Below are 9,942 nucleotides of genomic sequence, written 5' to 3'. Positions count from 1 at the left end.
CCGCTTCTTCCAATGCATTTTGGGTAATGTAGTTTTTGTTTAACAATTTGGCAACTGCCAAGTTTAATGTAAGACTACAATACCCAGCATGCAATGGGACTGACAGATTTTGGGCTCTGTACCCCCATTCTCCTGTCCCTCTGGTGACTTTCCTTAATTTCAGACAATTTTGGGGCAAATATCTGCTGGCCACCAAAATGTCTAGAGGTTGAACTGGCCACCAAAATGTCTAGAGGTGGAGCTGTTTTACAAATATTTATTGAAATTGTATATGTATTAGGGCCTGATGGGGACAACTATACCTCCTGGGCTCCCCTCTGTAATAATGCCCCTGGTGACAGGTGACTCTGTCCCATTTTGCTTCATGAAAATTTGGCAAACTGTGAAAATTAAAAAAAGATTTACACATAAATCCATTTGTTTTTTAGACTTTTTTCACTGCACAGTGCTGTTTTTGGGCTACTTTTGAAGTGCCTCTTGGCTAGTTTTGGGCTGATTTTGTAGCTGACTTTGGCTGGTTTTGAAAATTAGACCTGGCAACCCAGATCGGGACTGTCCCGCAGAAAACGGGACAGTTGGGACTCGGGAGGTATGATCATGGGCGGTACACAGATTCATTGGAAAGCAAAGGGACTTCAGGCAGGGGGGCTCCAGTAATGAGGTAAATTGGGAAACTTAACTTAGGCAGCACCACCCACCCAGGTTACCAGGAGCTGTAAAAAATGGCTCCTGGTTAAAAAAGTTAAAATGCTGGGTTTTTAAATTGGGATTTTGTCTGTAATAGTGCAGAGAGTCCACTGGTAATCCAACCCCAGGAGATGATCCAGTCATTCGCCAGCACATGGGCGGACAAATCAGGCAGAGATCCCCCCACATGACAATGGCTGCGCCACATTTATACTGAAATTCCTCTGAATTTTTTTTTTTTGCATTGGCCTTGTATATTCTTGTATGTCTGTATATTACCTCTTTTTAAGTAAATGCTTATGCTTTGTCAAACTATTCCTTGTATGTGAAATTATTCCGTCCCCCAATTAAAGTAACAGTAACACTAATAAATGAAAGTGTTTTAAAGGAGAAGGAAAGTCGTTTGGGGTGCCAAATTTTAGGCACCCCCAAGTGAGTGTATTTTATTTACCTGAAACCCTGGGCTGGTGCTCCTATCAGCAGAAAACTGCACCAGCTCAGGGTTATACCAGTGAGCACCACGGAGTGATCCTCTTTTCCGGCTTCTTCTTTCGTCTCGCGGCTGCGCATTACAGTGAAAAGCTGAACTTTAAATAAAAAGTCGGCTATTTCATTCTACTGCCATGTGTCTACACTGGGAAATTTTAAAAAAGAAGAAGCCGGAAGAGGATCGCTCCGTGGTGCTCACTAGAATAACCCCGGGGTTTCAGGTAAATAAATACATTCACTTGGGGGTGCCTAACATTTGGCACCCCCAAGTGCTAATCGACTTTCCTTCTCCTTTAAAGGAATGACATAATAATGTACTGTCGCCCTGCACTGGTAAAACTGGTGTGTAGCCGTGGCGGCAGCCATTCAAACACAGGATACACAGCAGATAACAGATACGTTCTGAAGAATCCCATTGTACACTACAGAGCTTATCTGTTATCTGCTGTGTATCCTGTGCCTTTTCTCCTTTTTCCAGCTTGAATGGCTGCCCCCATGGCTACACAGCAGCTTGTTTATATATTATAAACTATAGTAGTCTTTCTTAAAGGAGTACTAAACCTTAAATAAAGAAGTAGCTAGAAATGTTGTACATTATGTTTTGGGTTTCTGTCCCAGCCCAAGGCAACCACAGCCCTTTAACAGTAAAGATCTGTGTCTCCAAAGATGCCCCAGTAGCTCCCCATCTTCTTTTCTGCTGATTCACTGCACATGCTCTGTGTTGCTGTCACTTACTGAGCTTAGGGAGCCACTCACAAAATACAGTACACATAGAATAGAAATGTCACAATATAAAGCTGATTAGTAATTAATATAGATAATTACTACATGGCAGCACAGAAACTAGTGCAATTAGCATCAGAATTTAATAATCAGCCCTGTAGCATCAGCTTATATTACAGACCAACATCATGGATAATTAGTGACGAGCCCTAAGCTTAGCTTCTCAACAGCCAATCAGAGCCCACTGAGCATGTGAGTGTCACAGACACTTTCCAAGATGGTGACCCCCTGTGACAAGTTTGAAGTCCTGGATCATTGCTGCTATTGACAAGCTGAAACTTTAGCCTCGTGCAATAATTTCAGTATATAAAATATGGCATGTTTAGCCACATTCAGTTTTAGGGTGTATTTCTCCTTTAAGCCAACACGCCAGTTTTACTAGAGCAAGGCAACACTACGTTATAATTTCATGATTTAAAAAAATTCAATATTTTTGGTGTTACTGTTCCTTTAAGCTAGTTGCTCTTATTTGCACGTTTTGCAGTTCAGCCCCAAAACTGTATCCTTCTAAAAGCAGATGGTTAAAGTCATAGGGATGCCGTGATGCTTCCCACAGCAAGCAACTCCATGTCACTGTAGGCACAAACCCCAAACTATATGATACCCTGACGCGGTTCATGCTCCACCACATGCCTTATAACCTCCGTACACATGAAAAGAGAGAGAAACGTCAGTAATAATGGGAGGGTGTGGCGAACCTGGAAACCGCAAAGCACACGGTGGTGAAATTAGCCCTAGTTATGACAGTGATGAGTCACAATAAATCCAATAAACATGGTGTAAGGGGAAAGGGAAGCAATGTAATAACCCCAAGGGATACAGAAATGTAATATTATCCTGTAATGATGACAATGCACAGTTATGCAATACAAGGCATATAGAAGCAGCAATGGTGATAATGCTTAGCTCAGACAATTAAAGGGACACTGTCCTTCCAAATATATCATTTGAACTATAGGGATTTGGATTCCCCCATGCAGATGCTGCTTTTAGAAGAATGCAATGTCCCAGGTAGTATAGCATTGAGCTCAGCAGGTATACCTTTCCCCTTTGCTATTAGATTTACTGGCACCCCCAGTGATTTTAGCAGTGTAGAACATCCGGACAGCGCACTATTTACTAGGGATGCACCAAATCCACTTTCGGATTCAGCCGATCCTTCGTGAAAGATTTGGCCGAATATACCCCATCTAAAAGACAAATGCTTTACAGATTTATTGTTATTTCTACTTTTTATTACACATCTTTCTATTCAGGCACTGTCCTATTCATATTGTACATGGTTGCTATGGTAATTTGGACCCTAGAAACCAAATAGCTGGAAACGCAAAATGGAGAGCTGGGCAGCCATTCAAAGCTAAAAAAGGAGAAAAGACACAGGATACACAGCAGATAACAGATAAGCTCTGTAGTACGCAATGGGATTCTTCCGAACTTATCAGTTATCTACTGTGTATCCTGTGCTTGAATGGCTCCCCACATGGCTACACAGCAGCTTGTTTATATAAACTATAGTAGTACTTAACTGTTATCTACTGTGTATCCTGTGCGTGAACGGCTGCCCCATGGCTACACAGCAGCTTGTTTATATAAACTATAGTAGTACTTATCTGTTATCTACTGTGTATCCTGTGCTTGAATGGCTGCCCCCATGGCTACACAGCAGCTTGTTTATATAAACTATAGTAGTACTTATCTGTTATCTACTGTGTATAATGTGCTTGATTGGCTGCCCCCATGGCTACACAGCAGCTTGTTTATATAAACTATAGTAGTACTTATCTGTTATCTACTGTGTATCCTGTGCTTGAATGGCTGCCCCCATGGCTACACAGCAGCTTGTTTATATAAACTATAGTAGTACTTATCTGTTATCTACTGTGTATAATGTGCTTGATTGGCTGCCCCCATGGCTACACAGCAGCTTGTTTATATAAACTATAGTAGTACTTATCTGTTATCTACTGTGTATCCTGTGCGTGAACGGCTGCCCCATGGCTACACAGCAGCTTGTTTATATAAACTATAGTAGTACTTATCTGTTATCTACTGTGTATCCTGTGCGTGAACGGCTGCCCCATGGCTACACAGCAGCTTGTTTATATAAACTATAGTAGTACTTATCTGTTATCTACTGTGTATCCTGTGCTTGAATGGCTGCCCCCATGGCTACACAGCAGCTTGTTTATATAAACTATAGTAGTACTTATCTGTTATCTACTGTGTATAATGTGCTTGATTGGCTGCCCCCATGGCTACACAGCAGCTTGTTTATATAAACTATAGTAGTACTTATCTGTTATCTACTGTGTATCCTGTGCTTGAATGGCTGCCCCCATGGCTACACAGCAGCTTGTTTATATAAACTATAGTAGTACTTAACTGTTATCTACTGTGTATCCTGTGCTTGAATGGCTGCCCCCATGGCTACACAGCAGCTTGTTTATATAAACTATAGTAGTACTTATCTGTTATCTACTGTGTATCCTGTGCTTGAATGGCTGCCTCCATGACTACACATCACTATGTTTATATAAACTATAGTAGTGTTTATGCAGCAAACACACCAGTTGTACCAGTGCAGTGAAACAGAACATTACATGCTCATTTTATTTGAAAACACTTTCCTTTTTTCGTGTTACCGTTCCTTTAAATCTTATGTGTATTACGATTATGTCTTACTGATAAAGTATATTTATTTCCTAGACTAACATTTTACATTTGTTCTTTAGAAATCGTTTCCGTTCCTGCCGCCGTTTCATGTAACAAGTTGCCCCCCGCGCAGCCCCTTTTCTTCCCCCTGTATTTAGAGTGTGACGTTGTGCAAGAAATACAGCAGGAACTGCCAGTGAGTTGCTGTTCTACAATAATAACCTCATACGGGTCAGAACATTCTAACTGGCCGCACACTGTTTCCCATTGTTCCACAATCCGCCCTTCCTCGACTCACACATCCTTCCTTTCTGACGTTGCCGTTTCTCTGCATCTTGGGATTTCTGTAGGCCGCCCCTCCCTGGGGAACATGTGCCTGTATTGCACTTCAGTAGTCACAGTTATTCTGTTAGTAATTACTATTCAAACTGTTAATCCTTTAGGGTATTTCTGGAAATAACAACAAAAGAAGTAAATGCCGGGCAATTAAACACGTCAGTGATTGATAATGGCTTTTATGTGGCTCACAGTGGGCTCGGCATGCTAAGTATAGACAGAGATCCGGCAGAGCAGTACCACTATACATTGCTGCCATCGGTGCTATAAATGGAAATGTATTGAATGGGGAAAAGTATGCCGGCGTGGGATGGTGGCAGCATGGAAGCTCCGGTGAGATCCGATCAATGTGACTGAATGGCAGCAGTGTGACGACAAGGCTTAGGGGGACACTTATGGAAGCTGGAATTTAGATTTATAAATAAAATCGAATATCTAAAACTTGGATAAATTTCACCGACTCGAAAACTCAAATTGAATTCAAATTAAATTAGACTAAACTCGATTAGAGTATATTTCTCCATTAAAAAAACTTTGAATGTCAGGAATAGTGGTGGGCGAATTTCTCCCGTTTCGCTGACAAATGTTAGAAAAATTGTGAAATCGGAAAGTTCACGAAAAAAAACGTGAGTTTTCGCGAAAAAATTGTGAACTTTGAACGTTTTCACAAAAAAACCGAGCAATTCAAAAGTTTTCACAAAGAAAAATCTAACAATTCGAACGTTTTCACTAAAAAAATCGAGCAATTATAAAGTTTTCACGAAGAAAATCGAACAATTCTAATGTTTTCACTAAAATCGAGCAATTCAAAAGTTTTCACTAAAAAATTTAGCAATTTGAACGTTTTCACAAAAAATCAAGCAATTCGAACGTTTTCACAAAAAACCGAGTAATTATAAAGTTTTCACGAAGAAAATCGAACAATTCTAATGTTTTCACTAAAATCGAGCAATTCGAAAGTTTTCACTAAAAAATTGAGCAATTCGAAAGTTTTCACTAAAAAAAACAAGCAATTCGAACGTTTTCACAAAGAAAATCGAACAATTCGAATGTTTTCACTAAAATCTAGCAATTAGAGCGTTTTCACAAAAAAATCGAGCAATTCGAACGTTTTCACTGAAAAATCGCGAAAATCGTAAATTGACGCTAGCGATTTTTTGCAGGAGAGTCACAAATGTATTCGCCGGCGGCGAAACACGGAAATTCGCTGACAATTCGTGCCAGGCAAATTTATTCCCCATCGCTAGTCAGGAAGGCTAATAACATGTTCAAATTAGTCTCTGGACCTCTCCCATTGACTTATACATGAACTCAGCAGGTTTTAGGTGTCGAATATTCGAATTCGAGTTCTTAAAGGACCAGAGTATGATAAATCTCGAACGTCGAATTAAAATTAAAACTCGAATCGAGTTTGAATAATTCACATTTCAAATTTGAGAGTTTTAACCATAAAAAAATATGTTTGTGAACATTCTCATTCATCCAGGTCTTGGTATATCTTTAGAAATAAGTCAAATCAATTGGACTTGCTGCGTGTTTTTCTTAAAGACTTTTCACTAGTCATACTTCGGCTTCGGCTGTTCAGGACTTTGGCTCTTCCGGACGTCGGCTTTTCGGCTCTTCTGAAGAGGTGGCACGGCTTTAGCGATGTCAAGGGAGGCTCGGCTATTTCGAAAACTGCAGCACAGCTGGGCCCCCCTTTAAAACTGACTGCTGATTGGTTGCAACTGACCACCTGCAGTGTGTCTGAGCCCCATGGAGGGGTACAATACACATACTCTCTTGCTGGGTGCCTGGATGTGTGCAACCAACAAATATAAGGATTAAAGGGGACCCGTCACCCAAAAAAATTATTCATAATCCTATTTTATCACATTAGTCAAGCAAAATGAACTTTTACTATACACTATATAAATTATGTGAATCTTGTTTCCTTCAGTCTGGGAACTCAAGGCTTGCATCATCTCAGAATCTTGTTTGTGCACCAGAATGGGGGACCTGATGTCCATCCCCATGTCCTGGCTACACAATTAAAGGTTGAAGAAAATGGGGGAATGTGGGGAGAGCAGTGACATCTAGGAAGTGCTGAATGGAAAGTGAAAGTAATTGCTTGCCCCGCCCCTATGACCAGGGCATAGAGGAGGGGCAAACAATATTTGATTGACAGCTGAGATTTTTAAATGAGCTTACAACAGCTATGAATGCTTTGATAAAAAATGAAAATTGGATTTCATGTTTAATTTGAAAAGGACTTTTATTATACAGATTTTTTTTGTCTCTGGGTGACAGGCCTACTTTAATACAAACAGCATAATAACTAGCGCTGATTTCACGTAGAACGGTGCAACAGGGTAATGTGTGGATATTGGCACCATGCTGCCACCTAGTGGATAATGTGATTATTCTAAAGATTAGGGACACTGGGGAATTTTACTAACATTGGAGATAAATATTTGGAGAGATTAGATCTTAGGAAACATGTGAGCTACATGCCTGTAGCCAGGTTCAATGTCCCACTCCAAAAGGGCTCGTTAACACATTTCTGGTCCTGACATTCTTCTAGATAGTGACTTTTAGCCAAACTCATTTTATGGTCACATCCATTCTACAAAATTTGGCAGGTTATGAAAGTTTTGGGAGTTTTAGTGCAATGTTTTATGTGTTGTAACAGTTTTACTAATGAAGGCGAATTGCCCTTTAAGCTGCAAGTATCAGTTTCCCAAGAGTCCTACTTATCTTAAATTGTTACAATTGTTTCTTTGCTTATCTTAAATTGTTACAAAAGTATCCAAGTGCAGCTGGTGGCTGTTCTGGGCTCTCTGCCAAAAAGGCTCTTATTTTAAAGGGGAATTATCACGAAAATAAAAATTTTATATAAGCTTCATTATACTGAAATAAGAAACTTTCTAAATACAATCAATTAAAAATTCTGTACTGTTTCTGAAATAATCAAGTTTATCTTCACGGTCCCTCTCTCAGCATCTGTTTCTCTTCATTCTGTCTTCATGCAGCAGTTGGGTGTCAGATATTCACTGACAGTTAGATCCAATATATCTTATGGGGGGGCTCCTTTTGCCTAGAAGATGTATTAGAGCTCACTCTATTAAAATCACCAGACATCATGTCTCTCTACATGCAGGATTTGTGCAAAAGGAAGTCATTTTGTTAGATTTTGTTTGTACAGAGTACTGGAATTAGTTATTTGAGTGAGCGCTTATTTTTGGGGCAAATTTTTTGCTTAAAAACCAGATGTACTGCCAAACAGAACCTCCTATAGGCTGCCAGTCCACATAGTTGCTGCCAATAGCAAGTCAGAACCCATATTTGGCACCCTCAGGAACTTTTTGCGTGCTTTTGTTGCTCTCCAACTTTTTTTTTTACATTTGAATGTGGCTTACAGGGAAACATGTTGGGGACCCCTGGTCTATAGGGATCTCTGTAGTCTGATTCTAATTGGCTTTTCAATAATGCAATTTTTGAATTCACCACAAGAGGTCACTGAGCTCTTTTCTTTTGTAACAAATAAACCCCAGAGACAATTATTTACAGGGGATATATGTAATATGTGTCGTCAGGGCCGGCGTTAGAAATCATGGGGCCGCGTACAACAACATTTTCAGGACCCCTTGTGCTCCGCTCATCCCAGCCCCACCCTAGATCCCGCCCACTCCACATCACAGTTAAAAGACCACACAGACATCAGCGGTAAAAAAAGGTAACCCCCCCACACACAAGTTATAAAAAGCTATTGCGGACCAGGGCCCCCTATTAGTTTAAAAAAAAAACATTGGCACCAGGGCCATAAAAGTTTTTTTTTTTTTTTTAAATTAGTGCCAGGGCCCCCTTACAAGTTAAAAAAAATTGGGGCCCCAAAGAATATTTCTTAAATAAGGTCCAATATCTTATCAAGAGCCTTCCATACCTCAGTAGAGTTGTTAAGGGATTAAAACAAACTCTATAACAGCAACTTTTCAATTGGTCTTTATTCTTTATTTTTTCATATCGTTTTTGAATTATTTTGCCATCTTCTTCAGACTCTTTCCAGTTATCAAATGGGGGTCACTGACCCCATCTAAAGAACAAATGCTCTGTAAGGCCACACATCTATTGTTAATGGTACTTTTTATTATTCATCTTTCTGTTCGGGTCTCTCCTATTCATATTCCAGTCTCTTATTCAAATAAATGCATGGTTGCTTAGGGAATTTGGACCCTAGCAACCAGACTGCTGAAACTGCAAACTGTAAAGAGGCGGAATAAAAAGCTAAATAACTCAAAAAACACAAATAATAAAAAATGAAAACCAATTGCAAATTGTCTCAAAATATCATTCCCTATCTATGTCATACTAAAAGTTAATTTTAAGGGGAACAACCCTTTTTATTAAAATAGGTCTATGAAAGATGGCCTTCCCGTAATTCGAAACTCTGTGGATAATGGGTTTACAGATAATGGATCTAATACCTGTTGTTGGTATATCCGTTTAATTACCTGCCGATAATAAAAAAAAATACCGTGACCCCCTTCAAAGTACAAGATAAAAGAAAAATCTCAGAGATTCCCAGTAAAGGGAAAGGGTTGTTTACCTTTCAGTCAACTTTTAGTAGTCCTGCCTACATACTTTTTAGACGGAGATAGTGACCCCCATTTGAAAGCTGGAAAGAGTCAAGAAAAACTATAAAAAAAAATAAAAATAATGATGACCAATTAAAAGATTGCTTAAGATTGGTTATTCTACAACATACCTAGGGGGTTAATTACTAAACTCCAAATGCAAAAATCATGAAAAAGTCCGATGGAAAAGTCCGAATCTGAAAATGCAGCATCTCAGACCTGTTGAGTAGTGATGGGCGAATTTATTCGCCAGGCGCAAATTCTCATTGAAAAAATGGATGCCGGCGCATTTTCGCCAAAAAAACAGAGGCCGGCATCAAAAACGAGACGCCAGCGCTGTTCCGTGAATTTTTCGAAGTTTCGCAAATTTTACGCGAAATTC

Source organism: Xenopus laevis, chromosome 7S, assembly GCF_017654675.1.
Source record: "Xenopus laevis strain J_2021 chromosome 7S, Xenopus_laevis_v10.1, whole genome shotgun sequence".
NCBI classification, from domain to species: Eukaryota; Metazoa; Chordata; class Amphibia; order Anura; family Pipidae; genus Xenopus; species Xenopus laevis.
Note: the sequence above shows the minus strand (reverse complement) of the source record.